At 46.3% G+C, this 26,235-nt stretch overlaps 13 non-coding genes across 13 annotated transcripts; 7 read left to right on the top strand and 6 right to left on the bottom strand.

Annotated features, from left to right (window-relative positions):
• The first annotated feature begins 2,091 nt into the window (after positions 1 to 2,091).
• TRNAH-GUG (transfer RNA histidin (anticodon GUG)) lies at positions 2,092 to 2,163 on the top strand. The gene has a single exon. It is a non-coding gene; the product is annotated as a tRNA-His (tRNA).
• A 1,513-nt stretch (positions 2,164 to 3,676) lies between these two features.
• On the top strand, positions 3,677 to 3,748 carry TRNAH-GUG (transfer RNA histidin (anticodon GUG)). The gene has a single exon. It is a non-coding gene; the product is annotated as a tRNA-His (tRNA).
• A 3,395-nt stretch (positions 3,749 to 7,143) lies between these two features.
• Positions 7,144 to 7,215, top strand: TRNAH-GUG (transfer RNA histidin (anticodon GUG)). Its single transcript has one exon. It is a non-coding gene; the product is annotated as a tRNA-His (tRNA).
• A 3,228-nt stretch (positions 7,216 to 10,443) lies between these two features.
• TRNAH-GUG (transfer RNA histidin (anticodon GUG)) lies at positions 10,444 to 10,515 on the bottom strand. Its single transcript has one exon. It is a non-coding gene; the product is annotated as a tRNA-His (tRNA).
• Positions 10,516 to 12,009: 1,494 nt separating this feature from the next.
• On the top strand, positions 12,010 to 12,081 carry TRNAH-GUG (transfer RNA histidin (anticodon GUG)). Its single transcript has one exon. It is a non-coding gene; the product is annotated as a tRNA-His (tRNA).
• Positions 12,082 to 12,717: 636 nt separating this feature from the next.
• On the bottom strand, positions 12,718 to 12,789 carry TRNAH-GUG (transfer RNA histidin (anticodon GUG)). The gene has a single exon. It is a non-coding gene; the product is annotated as a tRNA-His (tRNA).
• Positions 12,790 to 14,026: 1,237 nt separating this feature from the next.
• Positions 14,027 to 14,098, top strand: TRNAH-GUG (transfer RNA histidin (anticodon GUG)). The gene has a single exon. It is a non-coding gene; the product is annotated as a tRNA-His (tRNA).
• A 636-nt stretch (positions 14,099 to 14,734) lies between these two features.
• Positions 14,735 to 14,806, bottom strand: TRNAH-GUG (transfer RNA histidin (anticodon GUG)). Its single transcript has one exon. It is a non-coding gene; the product is annotated as a tRNA-His (tRNA).
• Positions 14,807 to 16,043: 1,237 nt separating this feature from the next.
• On the top strand, positions 16,044 to 16,115 carry TRNAH-GUG (transfer RNA histidin (anticodon GUG)). The gene has a single exon. It is a non-coding gene; the product is annotated as a tRNA-His (tRNA).
• Positions 16,116 to 18,467: 2,352 nt separating this feature from the next.
• On the bottom strand, positions 18,468 to 18,539 carry TRNAH-GUG (transfer RNA histidin (anticodon GUG)). The gene has a single exon. It is a non-coding gene; the product is annotated as a tRNA-His (tRNA).
• Positions 18,540 to 19,777: 1,238 nt separating this feature from the next.
• TRNAH-GUG (transfer RNA histidin (anticodon GUG)) lies at positions 19,778 to 19,849 on the top strand. The gene has a single exon. It is a non-coding gene; the product is annotated as a tRNA-His (tRNA).
• Positions 19,850 to 22,363: 2,514 nt separating this feature from the next.
• Positions 22,364 to 22,435, bottom strand: TRNAH-GUG (transfer RNA histidin (anticodon GUG)). The gene has a single exon. It is a non-coding gene; the product is annotated as a tRNA-His (tRNA).
• A 3,406-nt stretch (positions 22,436 to 25,841) lies between these two features.
• TRNAH-GUG (transfer RNA histidin (anticodon GUG)) lies at positions 25,842 to 25,913 on the bottom strand. The gene has a single exon. It is a non-coding gene; the product is annotated as a tRNA-His (tRNA).
• Positions 25,914 to 26,235: the final 322 nt, after the last annotated feature.

Below are 26,235 nucleotides of genomic sequence, written 5' to 3'. Positions count from 1 at the left end.
GAATTGATTCTGAAACTACACGTCCTGTTTTTTTTTTTTAGATGCGATGAGGGTCTTTGCAGAAATGTTCGACCGAGCTAAAAGTTATCAAAAATTAAATGCAGGCCGGTAAACCATCTCAGAGCCGTTACCTATTCGAAATAAATCAGCAAACCTTCCAGACGGCTAGCGATGACCTTCTTTCAAGTTAGTGTTGGGCTAGTTGCAAGGAAATGTTTTACGATGATGCTCTCGACACACTATATTTGGTGATGTGTCCCCATGTAAAACGTCTTGCGGTTACGTCGCACTCGGATAGGGCATCCTTCGAACGTTGAATCCCCGAGCGAAATGCCACGTACCGAAAGTCCCCCGCACTCGGGCCAGTACACGGTTAAACAGTGAACCCCGCACCGCCTGTCGCCGCACCATCGCACCGCGCCTCCCACGGCCAGGTGTGCATCCATGCACACGTTACGCACCTAGTCCGCCGTGCAGTCTCGGCACGGTCCATGGCGCGTGACGTCACCACTCCGTACTGTCGCCACTGTCGAGCGCGCCAACAAAACCGCGCGGAAACAGCGCGCCAAAAACCGCCGCCGGCCGGCCGCCGCCCCGTCGCCCGTGTGCCGGCGCGGTTCGACGCGGCGGGGCCGTCGAGGCCGACGACTTGCAGCGTCGAGACCGACGCGAAAACGCCGGCGCCGTGGCCTGACAAAACACACCCGCGGCCGGCCCGCGGTTCTGTGGGACGGGCGCTCGCGGTCGGTTCTTGGGAGGGAGGGGATGTTCCCAGCGTGCTTCCCCGTGATTAAGTGGGAAGCACGCACTAACGCCGTGATTCCCAGTGCGTGAGTGGAGTGAAGCAACGCCCACTAACCGGCGTGATGCCTCAAACAGCGGTGAGTGGCACTGTGGGCTCAAGCATAGGGAAGGGAAGGAACGTAGGGACATGTCCACAGCTTTTTGCAGGATTTAACATTACCCTGTGGTGCTGCATGGAAAAAAATGCCTCAAAATCGGTCCTCCCCAAACACTTGACCGGTGGTTGAGCATTTGGTGAGGGCGCGGCAGGGACTCATCCCTCTGGCTATTGAGCCCACTAGCAGCATACTGCAGCCGGCAAGCGCGCATTTTGAAATGGCCCGTGGTTGTTATTTTTTGGTATATATTTCTGTCACTGGTTTCTGGAAGGGTGAACACGCGGTTAGGATTTTCTCTAAAAACGGTTGCATAGTATAGCACGGCGAATTGCCTCGCTTTGAATGAACACCTTTGGTCAAGCGATGGATGTTAATGCCACTGTGGTCCTCCGGATCTTCATGAGATACTGAATTCGATCCTACATTTGTCTCACCATTTGATGTGACCCATTGATGTCATGGTTAACGTGGCAATGAGGGACACCAACATACATGATGACGTAGCATGATAAAGCCCTACATAATGGTGGGTCCAGTGAGGCACAGTCCTGGATCCATGTGCTGACTTCTTACCCCCACAAAGCCGCTAGATTTCCTTATGTTATGGAATGCGGGTGTCAGTTTAAACCATTTCGCAGTGCAATGAGTTTATCAATATAACATTCATAATGATATGGGCTGGAGCATAGCGTTTGGGACGGCAAACTTCCGTAGTGGTTTTTGAGCTTCCGACAAAATTTAGTCCAGACTCATTAACCTTACCCTTTTTGCGGAAGCTATGGATTAGAAAGAAATCGGTGTACCCAGTTGTTAGTCAATTGTCTTTGTTAGACGAGGAATCTGTGCCCGAAAATCCTCGCATTGTCCTCGATATATCGATCGCATCAGCACATGACTCGCGGGCAGACTGCGCATGCGCTGCTCCTGACCGGATCGCCTGGAGCTGGGCAGCAGACGGTCGGTCTGAGGGCCGCCCGAGACGGCGATGACCAGCGATGGTGGGACGCGACTCCGCCCGGCCTGAGGCCATCGTCACCGACCGCGCCACCAGCTGTCCGCTCCCACGCGATGACGTCACAGACCCGCAGGCCGGCAGCACCGCTGGTGTGAGCGCGGTGAAAGGCGTGTTCCCGACCGAACTGGATCCCACGCCCAGGTGTGGCTGAAGTTGATGTACTAGCTCCAACGGGCCGTGATAGTCTAGTGGTTAGGACCCTGCGTTGTGGCCGCAGTAACCCCGGTTCGAATCCGGGTCACGGCATTGCCCGCTTTTATAGAAGGGTGGGAGACAGGTGCGTGCCCTGGGCGTTGATTACCCATCAGTGCAGGCAGTCCAATGTACACGCCACTGATTCGGTACCAAGGAAAGCTGTTTGCTGTTGAGGAAAGTCGGGTGAATATAACTGATAACGTCGTAGAGCAAGCATCGAAGTTTGTGCGAAAAAAAATTTTTGGCACGTGCTCCCAGGCATTGCCAAAAAGATCAATGAAGCACTCACAAATCTCAAAGCAGTAGAGTGAAACAGTGTGCACTCAATTAAATGACGAAACGCGAGGAGCCACAGCGGTCATAAAGATGAAGATGCTCGTTTCATATGGGCTCCTCGTGTCCCAGAACGCGCGATAGCCGAACCTGCTGCCGGTGGCCGATCGTCCAGCCGAGCTTGTCGAAGGTGACGCATTCCATCTCAAGTACAAAGGTGGCCTCCAGCTGTTCAGCGTTTCCTGTTCTGTCCATGATGACGTGGCTCACCAAATTACCGCACAGTATGAGGGGCGAGTTAGAAGTACACAGCACGGCAGTCTTCACACTGATTTGTCTTCCAGTGAAAGGCTTCGTCAAACAGCCCACTGAAACCAGCACCGTTCGCGGTGTCGTCTGGTCCTGCTGACTTTAGTTCTCGCCCTGACCCCGTAAAGTCCCCCCGTGGTCGCTCAGAATGGCTTCAAAACGACAGTCATATAGCTCTCTCAGATGGTGTTGACAGGATCTTCGTTCTTCTCTTTGAAGGGAATGTTTCACATTTGAAAATAATGAAGCAATCATCAGATATGATTAAACAGGCTCACTTATAACTAGTGGTACGCTTTTAAGAAGAAAGACTGTTCTAGAAAACGCAATTTCCCCGCTGAGTCAATATGCATCTTAATGCGTCATTGTTCGATGACGTCACCGTATCTTGCGCAACATTTCTTGATAGCTTTTTGACCGCCGTTCTACCTGCAAGTTGTGCTCACGAACGCCTGATATGAAATAATCGACCAATGCATCTTTCACGGCCTTGATCGCTGCATTCCTCATGAAATGGCAGGACTTGAATGACATTACTATGTTGTTATGAATGTCAAGGTGACTTTGAAATACTCTCCGAAATGCTCTCCACAATTTTCGCATGCGTGTAGATCAGAAACCAAAGAGCCAGGTAGGTCTTGAGAGCGGCAGGGCTGTTAAATACCCTAGAAGGTGTTCAAGATCGCTATCTCAGTTCAATATTTGAGACACTCCCACTGACGAAAGATTTTTTGTATACCCACAAATTAAAGGATCATAGATAGGTGATGACTGGCATTGGTTTGTCATGTTTTGCCATTGTATGGGCATTGAAATATCATCACCACGTTGACTGATCACTGACTGAAATAAATCACCACGACGTCACCGATCCACCTAGGCCGGTGGCGTGGCTGACATTGGTGTGGTGACAGGTTTGGTTACGACGGATTCATGGTGCCTGTACCACGCGCAAATTAGTCCAGCATCTTCCTTATCACAAGCCGTGATAGTCTAGTGGTTAGGACCCTGCGTTGTGGCCGCAGTAACCCCGGTTCGAATCCGGGTCGCGGCATCGCCCAATTTTGAAGTGGTGTGACCGTCTGGCTTGACACCGGGCGCTGCATGAGGTGGCCGTGCAGACAGGTTGCCGACCGTGGAGCTGATAATAAACTAAGCATGTATGCCTGCGGCGGACCGGCGGTATTTGGGGCAAAAACATGTATAACACTGACGAAAACAGGTATTGGAAGCTATTAGAACGTGGTTCTAGATGCTTCCAAATACTTTGACGGCAAGCCTAAAGATAAGCACAATACCCATTTCTTCAGGGTAGTGCATGAGCAAGCGAAGCGAGCAAGCGAAGGTATCCATACAGGCGAGACCGAACGGGACCCCGTCTTGTTTGTCTGGCCACTTGGAATTTGGGGACATCTCACTGACTCGAAAACGTTGCATCGGCCAAGAGTTGAACACAAACTTTGGAGAATATGCCGTGCATAAGGTATGTGCAAACGTACGGAAGCGATTGAGTCATGTTTACCGCATTCAATTTCATCTTAAGGTTTGCATTCGATGTTTAAGATATGATTTATCCCGCAAATCCACTTATCATTTCGTGGAAACAGTCATCTGACCAGAAAGCCTGCGGTGTGTCAGAGAGAAGCAGCGGATGAATAGAAAAATTAATTGGTTTATAGAAGATGGTAAACGTTACTGAATACGTTTTGAGTTATCACACAAGCTAAGCGCTTCATAACCCGGGCAACGGCAACGCCCGCTTTTAAAGGAGTTTTGGCTACAGGTGTGTGTTGCCGGCCGCTGAATAGCATGCCAATGCAGGCAGCTCGATGTCTGTGCTGCTGCTTCGGCACCAAAGAAAGCGGTTCGCCGCTGTGCACGATTGGGTCAAGATTTTAATTGCCTTTATGATAAACCAAAGTAGATGATTCTGTGATGAAGTCTATGGATACGTGCTTCAAGATATTTCCGAGAAACATCACTTGAAAATTTACTTATCTAAAAACTGTAGGATGCTGTAGACAGTGTGTCAGGAGTATACTACGTAAGTGGGTGTTGGCGGTTTTTGCACAAAACGGTGTCAAACAGTGATTACAAGTGAGGTTTCCTCCGCTGCCGAGCTGAAGGATGCTCCAACGTGATTTGGCCGCCAAAATGTTTATTATGCAGTAGTGCAGTAAATCGTACACAAGGGATAGCATAAAACAGTTGAACATATTTCTATGTTTTGAACATGTCTTGGAGAAAACTGGAGCTCCGGAGTTCATTAGGACTTTGGAGGTCTTATCCAGGTACAAGTCGACTTAATATACACCAGGATGCACCGATGAGCGACACCAAAGATGAAAAAATCATGGTGCGAAAACCACCTCGACACCTTTTTGGTTACATCAAGGATGCGTGCAAAATCACTTTCAGATTTCAATATCTAAGCCGAGTGTCAAATGCAAAAGTACCTATGAAATGCCTTTTTTAAGCGATGGTGGCTGGTTTTAAAGGAAGAAAACGTAACGTGACGCAGATAATGATTATCCCACGCTTTCCTCGACAGTGGCAAGCGCATTTGACGCTCGATCATGAAAGAAGGGAGTATTCGACTTCCAATTCAGTGACAAAACACGAGGAGCCACAGCGTTAGTTATAAGCGAGTCCACATCTGTCATATGGTGACGCTACAGAAGATACTCGCTTCATATGGGCTCACTCGTGTCGCGTGATAGCTGACCCTGCTGCCGGTGGTCGATCCTCCAGCCGATCTTGCCGACGGTGACGCATTCCATCTCAAGTATTAAGGTAGCCTTGAGGTCTTGAAGTTTCGCTGTTTTCTCCACGATGACGTGATTTGCCAGGTTTCCACACACCATGAACTCTGGAGACGACAGGTCGGGTAAGTAAGAAGCACACAGCACGGTAATCCTCACACGGAATTGCTTTACAGTGAAAGACCCCTTCAGTCAATGGAAGCCTGTGACGTTTGCGGTGTCGTCTGGTCCTGCTGGGGCCACTCAGTCCAACTGACCGCGTAAAGTCGCTCCATGGTCGCTCATAATGATTTCAGAATGGTAGAGATGTAGCTCTCCCAGGTGGTGTCGGCAGGATCCTTGTTCTTGCGTTTCAAGAGGAACCTTCGTTACGGTCCCGATTTGCCGCATGTGAGAACAATGATGCCTGCCATTGTTTTTATCACGTCTTGTTATTGCATGGGCATTGGAACATCACCTCAGTCTTAATTCGCAAGACATACACTTGCTGCTGTTGTTGAGTGAAAACCAGGCTTATTTTGATCTGGGCTGCCCTGTTGAAAACTCGGTATTTTTAAACGGCATCAAGGGATGGTAACTACTTTAAGCGAGACACATACCTGGCGTCCATGAGGAGTAGCTGCATATCTTCAAATGGTAAATGTGGAGTCGCGTAAGCCTGACGTTTGCAGTGATGAGTTAAAATACATTTCAAGCGAAAGTGGCGATGTTGTCAATGCTCGGTGTTGACAGGACTACATTACACCAGATGAACAATGCACTGAAGTCCAAAATGTCTGTCTGCCCGCCTTCGTTTAATGAACAATGACGTCACTCTTGACATTGACACGTGGCTCAAGCACCTTCCAAAAGCTCAGGGGCAAAAAAGACAAAACAATAATAATGGTGTGTTTTTGGTTAAACCATGCCAATCATCAGAGCTAGATAAAAGTGCTGGGCGAAATGTGTGACAGCTATGTTGACTTTTGCTATAAAATATCAACCATGGATCAAATAGGGTTTAATTTTAATGCCGGTTATGGAAATTGAGCAGCTTTATATCGTTCTTCGACCGAAGGTCCTATAGGAGAAGCTTTGCCTCAGTGTTATCCTTAAATTAATTCAGGTATAAATAAAGCACACAATCATAGACGCAGCCCGTCACCAAAGTATAAATTCCTCGCAAACAAAGTTGACGTATGATCATATTAACAGCCAAGAATGAAATGCATGCTCTGAATGAGGCACCAACTTTCAAGGCTTTTGATAAATTTCAGAACAGTTTAAGTAGCTTGGGGCGATTTTGCTCACAGAAAGCCAATATAACGCACTTCTTCCAAAATGTCGCTACTTTAACATACCTCACTTTTGGTGGACGTACAACATCCATCAGATGGAACTGGACGTATTTAGCTGGTAAGGTGCAGAACTGCATAGCGCCGACATTCCCAGCGGTCACTTTGAATTTATTCCAATTTATGAAGATAATTGCAAACAAGCGGCACCAATTCTACTCGATTACACATCGTCGGATAAATAACGCATTACAAATCAGACTAGCTGTTTTCCTTGATTGAATGCATACTGACGTCACTGATCCACCTAGCCCGGTGGCGTGGCTGGCATTGGTGTGGTGAAAGGTGTTCCCACGACGGATTCATGGTGTCTTTACCACGCCCAAATTAGTCCAGCATCTGCATTATCACAAGCCGTGATAGTCTAGTGGTTAGGACCCTGCGTTGTGGCCGCAGTAACCCCGGTTCGAATCCGGGTCACGGCATCGCACAGTTTTGAAGTGGTGTGACCGTCGGGTTAATGATACCGGGCGCTGCATGAGGAGGCCGTGCAGACAGGTTGCTGACCGTGGGGCTGATAATAAACTAAGCATGTATGCCTGCGGTGGACCGGCGGTATTTGGGGCAAAAAAAAACGAATTGGAATAACGCCGACCAAAGGAAATATTGGAGGTGGATTAAGTGAGGCTTAACAGCAGGCCTTAAGATAAGAGCAGTACCCATTTTCTCAGCCGTAGCGCATGAGTAAGCGAAGTGAACAAACGAACGTAGTCATACAGGCGAAACCGGATGGGAGTCCGTCTTGTTTGCTTGGCTCCTTGGAATCTGGGGATTTCTAACCAACTGGAAAACGTTTCACCGATCAAAAGCTCAAAACCATTGTTTGGCGAGTATGTAGTGCACAAAGCAGGTTAGACCGCACAGAAGTGATTCAGTTCTGTTAACCACCTTAAGTCTGCATTTGGTGCTTAAGTCTAAAGAAGTAATTTATCTTGCATGTCATTTGCAAAGGCACCTTCCATTTTATGAAAGGAGTCATCTGACCCAAAGACCTGCGATTTGTGAGAGAAAACTGCGGATGAAAGAACTGCGGCCACTGCGAAGAGCCTTAATAAGAGCCCACTTACTGCGGCCACAACGAAGAGTCTTAATCACTAGACTGTCAAGGCCAACCACACCAACAGTGAGCTAATTTGCACGTGGTGACCCCGAATCCGTTGTGGGCACACCATTTACCGCACGCTGGGCCGCCTGCACTATGTTACTGTGTGGAAGAGTAACGTCATTATCCTTTGAACGACGGCTGCGAGACAGACATTTAAGGTCTCCAATGCTCATCGGGCGTTATGACGTGCCATCAATACCGAGTATTTACAACATCACCACTTTCGCCTTAAATCTATTTTAAGCGATCACTCTAAACGCCAGGGCTACACATATTCATCATTTAAAGATACGCAGTTACATCTCATGGATGTTAGGTAGGTGCCTTGCTTAAAGTGGTCAACATTCCTTGATGTCCACATACCGAGTTCCAAACAGGACAGCCCAGATCAAAGTTAGCTCTTGTTTTACTCGATAACGAGAAGTGTATGCCTTGCCAATCAGGAATGTGTTGATGTTCCAATGTCCATTCAATAGCAAGACATGGTAAAATTAATGGCAGGCATCATTATTCTCATATGCGGCAACTCGTGGCTGTACAGACGACCCTTTTGACACTTAAGAACAAGGATCCTGTTAACATCGCATGGGAGAGCTACATCTTTACCGTTCTGATACCGTTCTGAGTGACCATGGGGTGATTTTACGGGGCCAGTCGGAGTGAGCGGCCCCATCAAAACCAGACGACACCGTAAACGGCACAGACTTCAGTAGACTGAACGGGTCTTTCACTGGAAGGCAAATCCGTGTGGTGAAGACTACCGTGCTGTATGCTTCTTACTCGCCAAACCTGTCGTCCCCAGATTTCGTGGTGTGTGGAAACCTGGCGAATCACGCCACCGTGGACAAAACAGCGAAACTTCAAGAGCTCAAGGCTACCTTCATGCTTGTGATGGAATGCGTCACCTTCGAAAAGATCGGCTGGAGGATCGACCACCGGCAGCAGGGTCAGCTATCACGCGACACGAGTGAGCCCATATGAAGCGAGTATCTTCTGTAGCGTCACCATATGACAGATGTGGATTCGCTTATGGCTAACGCTGTGGCTCCTCGAGTTTTGTCACTGAATTGGAAGTCGAATACCCCCTCTTTCATGGCTGAGCGTCAAATGTGCTTGCCACTGTCGAGGAAAGCGGGGATTTATCTTCAGCTGCGCCTCGTTGAATTTCCCTTCTTAAAAAAAACCACCTCCAAGGGAGACATTGACATTTCATAGGATTTTTTAGAAATTGACACCCGGCTGAAACGTAAAATCTGGAAGTAGTTCCGGACGCATCCTTGGTGTAAGCAAAAAGGTGCTAAGCTAGTTTTTCGCACTACAAACTTTTCATCCTTCATGACATCGTTTCACCAGAGCCTCGTTTTATCCCTTGTGTGCGCATCACTGCTTAACTTAAGTTCGTAGACTTTTCGGAGCATGAAAGAAACATCTTGCCGCCCAAATTACTTTCAAAGATCCTTCAGCTCGGTAGCAGAGGAAAGCTTGCCTATCGTAATCACTGCCTGACCCCGTTCCGTGCAAAAACCGCTAACATCTACTTGCACAGTTTACTCCTGACGCGGTGCCTACAGTATCCTACTTTTTAGATAAGTTAATTTTTAAGTGATATTTCTTGGAAACACCTTGAAGCACGTGCCAATAGACCTTATCACCGAATCTTCTATATTTGCTTATTATGAGATCATTTGAAATTTTGACGCAATTATCCACAGCAGCAGACAGCTTTCCTTGGTGCCGAAGCAGCAACATCAACTTCGGGCTGCCTGCATTGGTATGGCATACAGCACCCAGCACCACACACCTGTAGTCAACACTACTCTATAAGTGGGCGTTGCCGTGGCCAGGGCTATGTTGCGCTTAGGTTTTGTGCGAACTCCAAAGACTTATTCTATAATGCTTATCAGCTTTTGTATACCAATTCTTTCCTCTTTTCATTCGTAACTATCCTCTCACACTCCGCAGGCTTTCGGGTCAGACGATTCGTTCCACAAAATGGCAAGCACAGTTGAGGGATGAATCACATGTTAAGCATCAAATGTAAACTTCACGGGGAGCTTTTAGGTTAAATATGACCCCATCATTTCTATGCGTTCTAACATACCTTATGCACCACATATCCCCAAAACTATTGTATGGAGCTTTTGGTCCATGCAACGTTTTCGAGTCCAAGCGAAATCCCCGAGTTCTAGGCAGGCAAACAAACAAAGACGGCCTCCCGTTCGGTCTCGCATGTATGACTAAGTTCGCTTGCTCGCTTCGCTTGCTCATGCACTACGGCTGAGAAAATTGGTACTGCTCACATCTTTCGGCTTGCTGTTGAAGTTTTTGGAAGTATCCAGACCCACATTCCAGTGACCATGATTAATCCACCTCCAATATTCGCCTCCGTCAGTGCTATATCTGTTTTTGCTCCAACTATCGCCGATCCGCAGCAGGCATACGATCGCGTTTATAATCAGCAGCAAGATCGATAGCCTGTCTTCACAGCCATCGCATGCAGCGCCCGGTGTCATTAACCCGACAGTCACACCACTTCAAAACTGGACGATGCCGTGACCCGGATTCGAACCGGGGTTACTGCGGCCACAACGCAGTGTCCTAACCACTATACTATCACGGCCTGTTATAATGCAGACATTTGTGAACTAATTTGCGCATGGTATGGTCACCATGGATGCGTCGTGCGCACACCTCCCACCACGCCAATGTCAGCCACGCCATGGGCATGGGTGAATGAGTGACATCATTGTGCATTTGGTCAAGGCAACCAGACAGCTGGTCTGGTTTGCCACTCATTATTTATCCGACAATGTGCAATCGAGTGAAATTGGCACCGCTGATTTGCAAGCATCATCGTCACAAGTTGAAATTACTTTAAAGTGATCGTTGAAAATGTCAGTGTTATGTGATTCTGTACCTTTACCGGTTAAGGACATCTAGCTCCATTTGATGACTTGAAATTTCCTATCGAAAGAGATGTAGATCTAATTAGCACGTTTTGGAAAGAGTGCGTTATATTGGCCTTCTGCGAATAGAATCACACCCAGCTGCTAGAACTGCAGCCGCAACGAAGAGTCTTACTTACCAGACTATCACGGCCTGACACCACACCAACAGTGAGCTAATTCGGACGTGGTCACCGGAATCCGTTGTGGGCACATCATTTATCGCACGCTGGGCCGCCTGCACTACGGTACTGTGTGGAAGAGTGACGTCAGTATCCATTGAACGACGGCTGACATTTAAGGCATCCAATGCTCATCGGGCGTAACAAAGTGCCATCAATACCGAGCATTTACAACATCGCCACTTTCGCTTTAAATGCATTTGAACAGATCGGTGCAAACGTTAGGGTTACGCGACTGTTCATCCATCATTTGAAGACACGCAGTTGCATCTCATAAATGCTAGGCTTGTGTCGAGTTTCAAACAGGACAGCCCAGATCAAAATTAGCGCTTGTTTTACTCAACAACAGGAAGTGTGTGTCTTGCGAATCAAGAATGTGCTGATGTCCCGTCCGTTTATGTCGTTTTAAAAACATAATATATATATATATATATATATATATATATATATATATATAATGCAAGTGCATGTCTTGCCAACCACACACTGATGGTATTCCAAGGCACAGTTAATGGCAAAATATACCAAAAACAATGGCAGCCATCGTTTTTCTCACCTGCGTGAAATCATGGCTGTATAGGCGATCCTTTTGACAAGTGAATACAAGAATCCTGGTGACATCACATGGGAGAGCTACATCTCCACCGTGCTGATACCATGCGAGCGACCATGGAGCGACTTTACGGGGCCAGTCGGGGTCGGTGGTCCCAGCAGGACCAGGCGACACCGCAACCGGCACGGCCCTCCATTGACAAAAGGAGCTTTTCGCTGGAAGGCAGTTCGGTGAGAAGACTGCCGTGCTGTGCGCTTCTCACTCGCCCGATCTGTTGTTCCTAGATTTCATGATGTGCGGTAAATGTATAATGACGTCACTTATCCACCCAGGCCAATGGCGTGGCTTGCTTTGTCGTGGTGACAGGTGTGGCCACGACGAATTCATGTTGACCATACCACTTCAGAACTAGTCCAGTGTCTGCCTCATCACAGGCCGTGATAGTCTAGTGGTTAGGAACCTGCGTTGTGGCCGCAGTAACCCCGGTTCGAATCCGGGTCACGGCATCGGGCGGTTTTGAAGTGGTGTGGCCATTGGGTCCATGACACCGGGCGATGTTTGAGGTGGCAATGCATACAGGCTACCAAACACGTGTTGCTCATTCCAAACCAATGATTATGTCGCTGCTGAGGAACGGCAATGTTTGGGGCGAAAACAAGAATGACCCTGACTAAAGCAAAAACTGGAGGTTGTTTAATAAGGCTCATTGAAACGCGAGCCCAGATGCTTCCAAAAACCTCAACAGCAAGCCTAAAGATAAGAGTAGTACTGATTTTCTTCAGCCGTATTGCATGAGCGAGCGAGGCAAGCAAACGAACGTAGTGATGCAGGCGAGACCGAACGGGAGCCCGTCTGTTTGGCTCCTTGGAATTCGGGAGATATTACCAACTACAAACGTTGAATGAAGCAAAATCTCAACGCACTCGTTTGAAGAATAAGCAGTGCATAAGGCATGCTACAACAAACAGAAGCGATTAGATCATATTTACTACCTCAGAATCCATCTTTGAGTTCGCATTTAATGCTCAAGATGTGAGTTATCCAGGATGTGAGTCCAATGGTCGGCAACCTGTCTGCACGGCCACCTCATGTAGCGCCCGGTGTTATTACCCCGACGGTCACACCACCTCAAAACTGTGGGATGCCGTGACCCGGATTCGAACCGGGGTTACTGCGGCCACAACGCAGGGTCCTAACCACTAGACTATCACGGCTTGTGATAATCCAGATGCTGGACTAATTTTGGCGTGGTAAAGACACCATGAATCCGTCGTGGGAGCACCTTTCACCACACCAATGCCAGCCACGCCACTGGCCTGGGTGGATCAGTGACGTCATCATGCATTCAATCAAGCAAAACAGACAGCTAGTCTGATTTGTAATGCGTTATTTGTCCGGCAATGTGTAATCAAGTAGAATTGGTACCGGTTATTTGCGATTACCATCACAAATTAAAAAGAATTCAAAGTGACATCAAAGAAAATAACGAACACGGTAGCTTAGGAGAGTTTGGCACTGAAGATTGGCACGTGTTTCAAGTAATTTCCAAAAACTTTGAGTCATGTGAAAATCAAACAAAGCAATGGTTTTTGCGGTTGAGCCGTAACAAGCATCAGAGCTAGATAGAAATGCAGGGTGAAATGAGTTACAACTGTATTGTTTTTAGCTACCAAATCCCAGCTATGCACTGCACAAGGTGACATCTTAATGCCAGATATGGAAATTAGATGATTTCATATAGTTTTAGACCAAAGGGTCCAGTAGCATGAAGTTTGCATCATGATTATAGTAAAGTTAACTTTGGTTTAAGTACAACACGCGATCTTAGAAGCACCCAGTTACCAGGGTAAAAAGTCCTCACAAGCAAATTCGACGTGCAATAAGATGAACGGCCATGTTGTGAGCATACCTGAAAACGTTAAAACTTTGAACGAAATGTAATCCTCTAAATGTAGCACAAATTTGGAAGCTTTCCGATCAATGTTAGGACAGCGTAAGAAGCTAGGAGTGATTTTATTTGCAGAATGGCACCATAACGCACCTCTTTCGAATGTCACGACATTAATTTACATCATTTTCGGCATGACATATGACATCCATGACATGGAACTAGAAAACATCAACTGGCAAAGGTACATAATTGCATCACGCTGACGTTTCCGACGATCACTTTGAACTCATTTCAATTAATGATGATGATTTCAAATCAGCGGCACCAATTCTAGTCGACTACATATCGTCGGAGAACTAATGCGTCATACACCGGACTAGCTGTCTGGCTTCCTTGACGAAATGCATATCCATTTGGCCAGGGAAACAAATGTATAATGACGTCACTTATCCACCCAGGCCAATGGCGTGGCTTGCTTTGTCGTGGTGACAGGTGTGGCCACGACGAATTCATGTTGACCATACCACTTCAGAACTAGTCCAGTGTCTGCCTCATCACAGGCCGTGATAGTCTAGTGGTTAGGACCCTGCGTTGTGGCCGCAGTAACCCCGGTTCGAATCCGGGTCACGGCATCGGGCGGTTTTGAAGTGGTGTGGCCATTGGGTCCATGACACCGGGCGATGTTTGAGGTGGCAATGCATACAGGCTACCAAACACGTGTTGCTCATTCCAAACCAATGATTATGTCGCTGCTGAGGAACGGCAATATTTGGGGCGAAAACAAGAATGACCCTGACTAAAGCAAAAACTGGAGGTTGTTTAATAAGGCTCATTGAAACGTGAGCCCAGATGCTTCCAAAAACCTCAACAGCAAGCCTAAAGATAAGAGTAGTACTGATTTTCTTCAGCCGTATTGCATGAGTGAGCGAGGCAAGCAAACGAACGTAGTGATGCAGGCGAGACCGAACGGGAGCCCGTCTGTTTGGCCCCTTGGAATTCGGGAGATATTACCAACTGCAAACGTTGAATGAAGCAAAATCTCAACGCAGTCGTTTGAAGAATATGCAATGCAAAAGGCATGTTACAACAAACAGAAGCGATTAGATCATATGTACTACCTTAGAATCCATCTTTGAGTTCACATTTAGTGCTCAAGATGTGAGATATCCAGGATGTGAGTCCGATGGTCGGCAACCTGTCTGCACGGCCACCTCATGTAGCGCCCGGTGTCATTACCCCGACGATCACACCACCTCAAAACTGTGGGATGCCGTGACCCGGATTCGAACCGGGGTTACTGCGGCCACAACGCAGGGTCCTAGCCACTAGACTATCACGGCTCGTGATAATGCAGATACTGGACTACTTTGGGCGTGGTAAAGACACCATGAATCCGTCGTGGGAACACCTTTCACCACACCAATGCCAGCGACGCCACTGGCCTGGGTGGATCAGTGACGCCATTATGCATTCGATCAAGGAAAACAGACAGCTAGTCTGATTTGTAATGCGTTATTTCTCCGACGATGTGTAATCAATTAGAATTGGTACCGGTTATTTGCGATTACCATCACAGATTAAAAAGAATTTAAAGTGATATCAAAGAGAATGGCGAACACAGCAGCTTAAGATAGTTTGGCACTGAAGATTGGCACGTGCTTCGAGCAATTTCCAAAAAATTTGAGTCAAGTAAAAATCAAACAAAGCAATGTTGTTTGCGGTTGAGCCGTAGCAAGCATCAGAGCTAGATAGGACTGCTGGGTGAAATGAGTTACAGCTGTACCGGTTTTAGCTACAAAATATCAGCCATGCACCAAACAAGGTGACATTTTAATGCCAGATATGGAAATTGGACAATTTCATGTCGCTTTAGAAGAAAGGGTCCAGTAGGAGGAACTTTGCGTCATGATTATAGTAAAGTTAACTTTGGTTGAAGTATAACACGCGATTTTAGAAGCACCCAGTTACCAGGGTAAAAAGTCCTCACAAGCAAATTTGACATGGAATAAGATGAACGGCCATGTTGTGAGCATACCTGAAAACGTTAAAACTTTGAACGAAATATAATCCTCTGAATGTAGCACAAATTTGGAAGCTTTCCGATCAATTTTAGGACAGTTTAAGAAGCTAGGAGTGATTTTATTTGCAGAACGGCACCATAACGCACCTCTTTCGAATGTCACTATATTAATTTACATCACTTTCGGCATGACATATGACATCCGTCAGATGGAACTAGAAGTCATCAACTGGCAAAGGTACATAATTGCATCACACTGATGTTTCCGACGATCGCTTTGAACTCATTTCAATTGATGATGATGATTTCAACTCAGCGGTACCAATTCTGGTCGACTACATATCGTCGGAGAACTAATGCGTCATACACCGGACTAGCTGTCTGGTTTCCTTGACGAAATGCATATGCATTTGGTCAGGGAAACAACTGCATAATGACGTCACTTATCCATCCAGGCCAATGTCGTGGCTTGCTTTGTCGTGGTGACAGGTGTGGCCACGACGAATTCATGTTGACCATACCACTTCAGAACTAGTCCAGTGTCTGCCTCATCACAGGCCGTGATAGTCTAGTGGTTAGGACCCTGCGTTGTGGCCGCAGTAACCACGGTTCGAATCCGAGTCACGGCATCGCCCAGTTTTGAAGGGGTGTGGCCATTGCGTAAATGACACTGGGCGCTGCTTGAGGTGGCAATGCAGATAAGCTGCTGAACCCGTGTTGTTCATTCTGAACTAATGATTATATCCCTGCTGAGCAACGGCGATATTTGGAGCGAAAACAAGAATAACCCTGACTAAAGCAAATATTGGAGGTTGTTTAATGAGGCTCATCCGAACGTGAGCCCAGATGCTTCCAGAAACCTCAATAGTAAGCATAAAGACAAGACCAGTATCCATTTTCTCAGCCGTAGTGCATGAGCGAGCTGAACTAGCAAACGAACGCGGTGATGCAGGCGAGACCGAACCGGAGCCCGTCTTTTATGAAATGCATATGCATTTGGTCGGCGAGACCGAAGGGGCCCCGTCTTTGTTTGTTTGGCCCCTTGGAATTCGGGAGATATCACCAACTGCAAACGTTGAATCAAGCAAAAGCTCAACGCAATCGTGTGGAGAATGTTCAGTGCATAAGGCATGTTGGAAAAAACAGGAGTGATTAGGTGGCATTTACTGCCTTAGAATTCATCTTTGAGTTCACATTCGATGCTTAAGATGTAAGTTTTCCAGGAAATGCCGTACCATTTCGTGGAAGAAGTCATCTGACCAGAAAGCCTGCAGTGTGTCAGAGAGAAGCGGCGGATGAATAGGAAAAGGAATTTGTTAATAGAAGATGGTAAATATTGCTGGATAAGCTTTTGATGTACCACACAAGCTGAGAGCTACATAACCCGAGCCACGGCAACGTTCACTTTACAGTAGGGTTGGCTACAGGTGCGTGTTGTCGGGCGCTGTATACCATACCAATGCAGGCAGCCCGATGTCGGTGTTGCTGCTTCGGCACCAAAGAAAGATGTTTGCTGCTGTGGATAATTCGGCCAAGATTCAAGTGGTGTTATGAGAAGCAAATATGGAGACTTCCGTGATAAAATCTCCCGGCACGCACTCAAAGACATTTCCAAGAAACATCACCTAAAAAATTCATAAATATCAAAAGAGTAGGATACGGTAGACACTGTGTCAGGAGTATACTGTGGAAGTGCATGTAAGCGGTTTTTACACGGAACAGGGCCAAGCAGTGCGTAAGGTAGGCAAGCTCTACTCCGCTACCGAGGTGAAGGATCCTGGAAAGCCATCTGGACGCCAAGATGTGTCTTTCATTCCCAGAATAGTCTATGAACTTAAGTGATATGGCATGGCACACGGGCGACCTAGATATAATATATCATGCTATAATCAACACAGGTGACCTAGTAAGAATTGACTTTTTATACAACATGGGGGGGGGACACTGGTTAAACGATGTTTGTTAAGGCACATTGAAACGTGGGCCAGGGTGCTTCCAAAAACCTCAAGGGCATGTCTTAAGATAATCACAGAAACATTCTCTCAGCCGCAGTGCATTAGTGAGCTAAGCGAGAAAAAGAACGTAGTGATACAGACAAGGCCAAATGGGAGCCCGTCTTGTGTCTTTTGGCTGATGAATCTGTGGATTTCTCACCAACTCCAGAACGTTGCATCGACCAAAGGCTCACCACAATCGTTTGGAGAATATGCAGTATCCAAGGTATGCTAGAACGCACAGGAGTAATCAAGTGATATTCGTCACCTTAAAATTCATCCTAAAGTTTATTATATTCGATGTCTAATATGCGAATTATCGCACGAATGCACTTATCATTTTCTGGAAGGAGTTATCTGGCCCGAAAGCCTGCGGTGTATCAAAGAGAAGTGCCGAATGAATAGAAAAGAAAGCGGTACATAGAAGTTGAAAAGCATTACTAGGGAGTAATTATATCCCAAGCATCGGAGGTAAACATTAAGATTAATTCCAAGGTGGTAACCATCGCCCAGTCGTTTCTGTCCGTTCTGAAATGCCTTACGCACTGCACATTCTCCCAACGATGGTGTTGAGTTTTTGGTCGAAGCAACGTTTTCGAGTCGGTCAGAAATCCCCATATTCCAAAGAGCCAAACAAACAAAACAGGCTTCCATTCGTTCACAGCTGTATCACTACGTTCGTTTCCCCACTTTGCTTGCTCATGCTCTACGGCTGAAGAAAATAAGCACTGTGTTGTCTTCCAAGGCTCCCTGTCCACGCCTTTGTAATCATCTTAACGCATATCTCAATGACCCTCATTAATCCATCTCCAATATTTGTCTCCGTTAGTGTCATACATGTTTCTGCTCCAAATACCGCCAGTCCGCCACATAAATACAATGTTTAGTTTAGAATCAGCTCCACGGACGGCAAACTGTCTGCACTGCCACCGCGTGCAGCACCCGGTGTCATTACCCCGACGGTCACAACACCTCAAAACTGGGTGATGCCGTGACCCGGATTCGAACCGGGGTTACTGCGGCCACAACGCAGGGTCCTAACCACTAGACTATCACGGCTTGTGGTAGTGCAGATGCTGGACTAATTTGCGCGTGGTAAAGACACCATGAATCCGTCGTAACCACACCTTTCACCACACCAATGCCAGCCACGCCACCGGCCTGGGTGGATCAGTGACGTCATTATGCATTTGATCAGGGAAAACAGACAGCTAGTCTGATTTGCAATGCGTTATTCATCCGACGATGTGTAATCGAATAGAAATAAAGCCGCTTTTTGCGATTATCATCACAAATTGAAATGAATTCAAAGTGATATCAAAGTGAATAGCGAACACAGAAGATTAGGATAGTTTGGCACTGAAGATTGGCGCGTGCTTCAAGCAATTTCCAAAAACTTTGCGTCAAATAAAAAATCAAACAAACGCCATGGTGTTTGCGGTTGAACCATGCCAAGCATCAGAGCTAGATAGGAATACTGGGCGAAATGAGTTACAGCTGTACTGGTTTTAACCACAAAATATTAGCCATGCACCAAACAGGGTGACATATTAATGCCAGATTTGAAAATTGGATAATTTCATATCGCTTTAGACCAAAGGGTCCAGTAGGAGGAAGTTTGCGTCATGATTGTAGTTAAGCTAGCTTAGGTTTAAGTATAACACGCGAGCTTAGAAGCACCAAGTTACCAGGGTAAAAAGTCCTCAAAAGCAAATTTGACATGGAATAAGATGAACGGCCATGTTGTGAGCATACCTGAAAACGTTAAAACTTTGAATGGAATGTAATCCTTCGAAAGAAGCACAAATTCGGAAGACTGCCGATCAATTTTAGGGCAGCTTAAGCAGCTAGGAGTGATTTTATTTGCAGAACGCCACTATAAGGCACGTGTTCCGAATGTCACTACTTTAATCTACGTCACTTTCGGCATGACATTTGACATCCATCAGTTGGAACTGGAAGTCATCAACTGGCAAAGGTACATAATTGCATCACACTGACGCTTCCAACGATCACTTTGAACTCACTTGAATTAATGATGGTGATTTCAAATCAGCGGTACCAATTCTGATCGATTACATATCGTCGGATAACTAATGCGTCATACACCGGACTAGCTGTCTGGTTTCCTTGATGAAATGCATATGCATTTGGTCAGGGAAACAAATGCATAATGACGTCACTTATCCACCCAGGCCAATGGCGTGGCTTGCTTTTTCGTGGTGACAGGTGTGGCCTCGACGAATTCATGTTGACCATACCACTCCCAAATCAGTCCAGTGTCTGCCTTATCACAGGCCGTGATAGTCTAGTGGTTAGGACCCTGCGTTGTGGCCGCAGTAACCCCGGTTCGAATCCGGGTCACGGCATCACCCAGTTTTGAAGTGGTGTGGCCATTGGGTCCAATGACACCAGGCGCTGCATGAGGTAGCAATGCAGACAGGCTGCCGAAACCGTATTACTCATTCTGAACGAATGATTATATCCCTGCTGAGCAATGGCGATATTTGGAGCGAAAACAACAATGACCGTCACTAAAACAAAGATTGGAGGTTGGTTCATGAGGCTCATTAGAACGTGAACCCAGGTGCTTTCAGAAACCTCAATAGTAAGCATAAAGATAAGACTAGTATCCATTTTCTCAGCCGTAGTGCATGAGAAGTGCTAAACGAGCAAACGAACGCAGTGATGGAGGTCATTGGGTCCACCGAATGGGAGCCCGTCTTTGATGAAATGCATATGCATTTGACCGGCGAGACCAAAGGGGAGCCCATGTTTGTTTGTTTGGTCCCTTGCAATCCGGGAGATCTCACCAACTGCAAACGTTGAATGAAGCAAAAGCTCAACACATTCGTTTGGAAAATATGCAGTATATAAGATATGCTAAAACAAAGAGAAGTGATTAGGTCTCATTTTCTACCTTAGAATTCATCTTTGAGTTCACATTCGATGCTTAAGATGTGAGTTATCCAGGAAATGCCGCATCATTTCGTGGAAGAAATCATCTGACCAGAAAGCCTGCGGTGTGTCAAGGAGAAGCGGCGGATGAATAGGAAAAGGAATTGGTTTATAGAAGATGGTAAACAATGCTGGCAAGTATTTCAGTTACCATACAACCTAAGCGCTACGTAATCCGAGCCACGGCAACGTTCACTTTACAGTAGTGTTGGCTACAGGTGCGTGTTGCTGGATGCTGTATACCATACCAATGCAGGCAGCCCGATGTCGGTGTTGCTGCTTCGGCACCAAGGAAAGATGTTTGCTGCTGTGGATATTTGGGCCAATATTTCATGTGGTGTTGTAATAAGCAAAGATATCAAATTCCGTAATAAAATCTAACGGCACGCGCTTCAAGGCATTTCCAAAACAACATTACTAAAGAAGTCACAAATATCAAAACAGAAGGATACGGTAGGCACTGTATCAGGAGTATACTGTACAAGTAGATGTAGGCGGTTTTACACAGGACATTGTCAGGCACTAATTACGGTAGGTTAACTTTCCTCCGCTACCGAGCTGCATGATCTTGGAAAGCGCTCTGGGCCAAGTTATTTATTTCATTTCCAGAACAGGCTATGAACTTAAGTAATACGGTATGGCACACAGGGCTATAAGCAATACAGCTGGCAAAGCGTGTTTCTGTGTTTTAAACATGCCTTAGCATAAAACGAACCCCTGAAGTTTATGGGGACTTTGAAGTTCTTATGTTGATACCAACTGACTTTATATACAACAGGAGGCACTGGCTGAGCGATGTTTTTTAGGCACATTGAAACGCGGGCCAAAATGCTTCCAAAAACTTCAACGGCATGTCTAAAGATGATCACAGTAACATTCTCTCAGCCGTAGTACATGGGCAAGCTGAGCGAGCAGACGAACGTAGACCAAACGGGAGCCCGTCTTGTTGTTTGTTTTGTTTGTTTTTTTGGCTGTTGGTATCTGGGGATTTCTCACCAGCTCGAGAAGGTTGCGTAGACCAAAGGCTCACTACAATCGTTTGGAGAATATACAGCAAGCAAGGTATGTGAGAATGCAAATAAGTGATCAGGTGATGTTCGTCACCTTAAAATTCATTCTAAATTTTATTACATTCAATGTTTAAGATGCGAGTTATCGCGCAACTGCATTTATCGTATTCTGGAAGGAATTATCTGACACGAAAGTCTGCAGTGTATCAGAGAAAAGTGATGAACGAATTGAACAGGAATTGGTATATAGAAGTTAGCAAGCATTACTATGAGCAATCATATCTCAAGCATCGAATGTGAATATTAATTTATTAATTCTAATTAATTCCAAAAAATTCTCACCAACTAATTCCAATTAGTTGGTGTAAATTTAATTAATTACAGGGTGGTACACATGACCCAATGCCTTGTACAATGCCAATGCCAATGTACACATGACCCATGCCTTCCGCGCGTTCTAAAATACCTTACGCACCGCATATTCTCCAGACAACTGTATTGTGTTTTTGGTCGATGCAACGTTTTCGAGTCGGTAGGAAATCCACATTTTCCAGAAAGCCAAACAAACAAAACGGGCTCCCATTCCGTCACAGCTGTATCACTACGTTTGTTTCCTCGCTTTGCTTGCTCATGAACTACGGCTGAAGAAAATAAGCACTGTGCTCGTCCTTCAAGGCTCTCTGTCCACGCCTTTGTAATCATTTTAACGCATATCACAATGACATCATTAATCGACCTCCAATATTTTCCTCCTTTAGTGTCCTACATGCTTCTGCTCCAAATACCGCCGGCCCGCCAGATGAATACAATGCTTAGTTTATTATCAGCCCCACGGTCGGCAACCTGTCTGCACTGCCACCACATGCAGCGCCCGGTGTCATTACCCGACAGTCACACCACTTCAAAACTGTGCGATGCCGTGACCCGGATTCGAACCGGGGTTACTGCGGCCACAACGCAGGGTCCTAACCACTAGACTATCACGGCTTGTGATAATACAGATGCTGGACTACTTTGGGCGTGGTAAAGACACCATGAATCCGTCGTGGGAACACCTTTCACCACACCAATGCAAGCCACGCCACCGGCCTGGGTTGACAAGTGACGTCATTATGCATTCGATCAAGGAAAACAGACAGCTAGTCTGATTTGTAATGCGTTATTTATCTGACGATGTGTAATCGAGTAGGATTGATGCCGCTTTTTTGCATTTATCATCATAATTTGAAATGAATTCAAAGTGACCGCTGGAAATGTCACCCTTATGCAGTTCTGTACCTTTACCAGTTAAAGACCACCAGTTCCATCTGATGGATGTGATACGTCCACCAAAAGTGAGGTATGTTAAAGTAGCGACATTTTGGAAGAAGTGCGTTATATTGGCTTTCTGCGAGCAAAGTCACCCCAAGCTGCTTAAACTGTTCTGAAATTTATCAAAAGCCTTGGAAGCTGGTGCCTCATTAAGAGTATGCATTTTATACTTGGCTGTTAATCTGATTTTATGTCAAAGATGCTTACAAATAATTTTTCGTTTGGTGACAGGTTGCGTCTGTGTGATGATTGTGTGCTTTATCTGAACCTGAGTTGATTTAAAGATAACACTGAGGCAAAGCTTCTCCTATAGGACCTTCGGTCAAAGAACGATATAAAACTGCTCAATTTCCATAACCGGCATTAAAATTAAACCCTATTTGATCCGTGGTTGATATTTTATAGCAAACGTCAGTATAGCTGTCACTCATTTCGCCCAGTATTTCCATCTAGCTCTGATGCTTGGCATGGTTTAGCCAAAAACACACCATTGTTATTGCTTTGTATTTATTGCCCCTGAGCTTTTGGAAGGTGCTTGAGCCACGTGTCAATGTCAAGAGTGACGCCATTGTTCATTAAATGAAGGCGGACAGACAGACATTTTGGACTTCAGTGCATTGCTCATCGGGTGCAATGTAGTCCTGCCAACACCGAGCATTGACAACGTCGCCACTTCCGCTTGAAATGTATTTAACTCATCACTGCAGACGCCAGGCTTATGCAACTCCACATTTATCATTTGGAGATATACAGCTACTCCTCATGGACGTCAGGCATGTGTCTCACTTAAAGTAGTTACCATCCCTTGATGTTGTTTAAAAATATCGAGTTTTCAACAGGGCGGCCCAGATCAAAATAAACCTAGTTTTACTCAACAACAGCAGCAAGTGTATGTCTTGCGAATCAAGACTGAGGTGATGTTCCAATGCCCATTTAATGGCAAGACATGATAAAGACAATGACAGGCATCAATGTTTTCACATGCGGCAAATCGGGACCGTAAAGAACATCCCTCTTGACACGCAAAAACAAGGATCCTGCCGACACCACCTGGGAGAGCTACATCCCTACTACTCTGATATCATTACGAGCGGCCATGGGGCGCCTTTACGCGGTCAGTTGGACTGAGTGGCCCCAGCAGGACCAGACGATACCGCAAACGTCACAGGCTTTCATTGACTGAAGGGGTCTTTCACTGTAAGGCAATTCTGTGTGAGGATTACCGTGCTGTGTGCTTCTTACTTACCCGACCTGTCGTCCCCAGAGTTCATGGTGTGTGGAAACCTGGCGAATCACGTCATCGTGGAGAAAACGGCGAACTTTCAAGAGCTCAAGGCTACCTTATTACTTGAGATGGAATGCGTCACCGTCGACGAGATCGTCTGGAGGATCGACGGCCGGCAGCAGGGTCAGCTATCACGCGACACGAGTGAGCCCATATGAAGCGATTATCCTCTGTAGCGTCACCATATGACAGATGTGGACTCGCTTATAACTAACGCTGTGGCTCCTCGTGTTTTGTCACTGAATTGGAAGTCGAATACTCCCTTCTTTCATGATTGAGCGTCAAATGCGCTTGCCACTGTCGAGGAAGGCGTGGGATAATCATTATCTGCGTCACGTTACGTTTTCTTCCTGTAAAACCAGCCACCATCGCTAAAAAAGGCATTTCATAGGTACTTTTGCATTTTGACACTCGGCTTAGATATGAAATCTGAAAGTAATGTTGCACACATCTTTGATGTAACCAAAAAGGTGTTGAGGTGGTTTTCGCACTATGAATTTTTCATCTTTGGCGTCGTCAGCGGTGCATCCTGGTGTATAGAAGTCGACTGGTACCAGGATAAGACCTCCAAACTCGTAATGAACTTCGGAACTTCAGTTTTCCCCAAGACATGTTGAAAACATAGACATATGTTCTGTCAACTTTTTTATCTTATCTCTAGTGTAAGATTTACTGTCCTACTGTACAAGAAACATCTTGGTGCTCAAATCACGCTGGAGCATCCTTCAGCTCGGTAGCGGAGCTCGGTAGCTTGCCGTAATCACTGCTTGACGCCGTTCTGTGCAAAAACCGCCAACATCTACTCCAGTAGGATACTCCTGACGCCATGCCCACAGTATCCTACTGGCTTTAGATTAGTAAATTTTCAAGTGATATTTATCGGAAATATCTTGAAGCACGTGTCAGTAGACTTCATCACAGAATGGTTTGTCAAATCTACTTTGGTTTATCATAAAGGCAATTGAAATCTTGACCCAATCACGCACAGCAGCGAACTGCTTTCTTTGGTGCTGAAGCAGCAGCACAGACATCGTGCTGCCTGGATTGGCATGACATTCAGCGGCCGGTAATACACACCTGCAGCCGTCACTACTCTAAAAGCGGGCGTTGCCGTTGCTCGGCTTATGCAGCGCTTAGGTTGCGTGATAACTCAAAACTTAGTCAGCAACGTTTCACAACTTCTACATGCCAACTGTTTTTCTATTCATCTGCCGCTTCTCTCTGACACGCCGCAGGCTTTCTGGTTAGATGATTTCTTCCACGAAATGATAAGTGCACTTGCGGGATAACTCATATTTTAAATATCGAATGTAAACCATAAGATGAATTTTAATGCGGTAAACATGACTCAATCACTTCCGTACGTTTGAACATACCTTATGCACCGCATATTCTCCAAAAGATTGTGTTCAGCTCTTGGCCGATGCAACGTTTTCGAGTCAGTGAGATAACCCCAAATTCCAAGTGGCCAAGCAAACAAGACGGGGTACGTTCGGTCTCGCCTGTATGAATACCTTTGCTTGCTCGCTTCGCTTGCTCATGCACTACCCTGAAGAAATGGGTATTGTGCTTATCTTTAGGCTTGGCGTCACAGTGTTTGGAAGCATCTAGAACCACGCTCCAATGAGCTTCCAAGATCCGCCTCCGTCAGTGGTATACATGTTTTGCCCCAAATATCGCCGGTACGCCGCATGTATACAATGCTTAGTTTAGAATCAGCCCCACGGTTACAACTGCCACCGCATGCAGCGCCTGGTGTCATTAACCCGACGGTCACACTACCTCAAAACTGGGCGATGCCGTGACCCGGATTCGAACCGGGGTTACTGCGGCCACAACGCAGGGTCCTAACCACTAGACTATCACGGCCTGTGATAAGGCAGACACTGGACTAATTTGGGAGTGGTAAAGACATCATGAATCCGTCGTGGCCACACCTGTCACCACGAAAAAGCCAGCCACGCCATTGGCCTAGGTGGATAGGTGACGTCATTATGCATTTACCGCACATCATGAAATCTAGGAACAACAGATCGGGCGAGTGAGAAGCGCACAGCACGGCAGTCTTCTCACCGAACTGCCTTCCAGTGAAAAGCTCCTTTAGTCAATGCAGGGCCGTGCCGGTTGCGGTGTCGCCTGGTCCTGCTGGGGCCGCCGACCCCGACTGGCCCCGTAAAGTCGCTCCATGGTC

This window comes from Pollicipes pollicipes, unplaced genomic scaffold (genome assembly GCF_011947565.3).
Source record: "Pollicipes pollicipes isolate AB1234 unplaced genomic scaffold, Ppol_2.1 Scaffold_3310;HRSCAF=3888_pilon_pilon_pilon, whole genome shotgun sequence".
Lineage (NCBI taxonomy): Eukaryota > Metazoa > Arthropoda > Thecostraca > Pollicipedomorpha > Pollicipedidae > Pollicipes > Pollicipes pollicipes.
The sequence above is the reverse complement of the archived record's forward strand: the minus strand, read 5'-3'. Positions and strand labels throughout refer to the sequence as shown.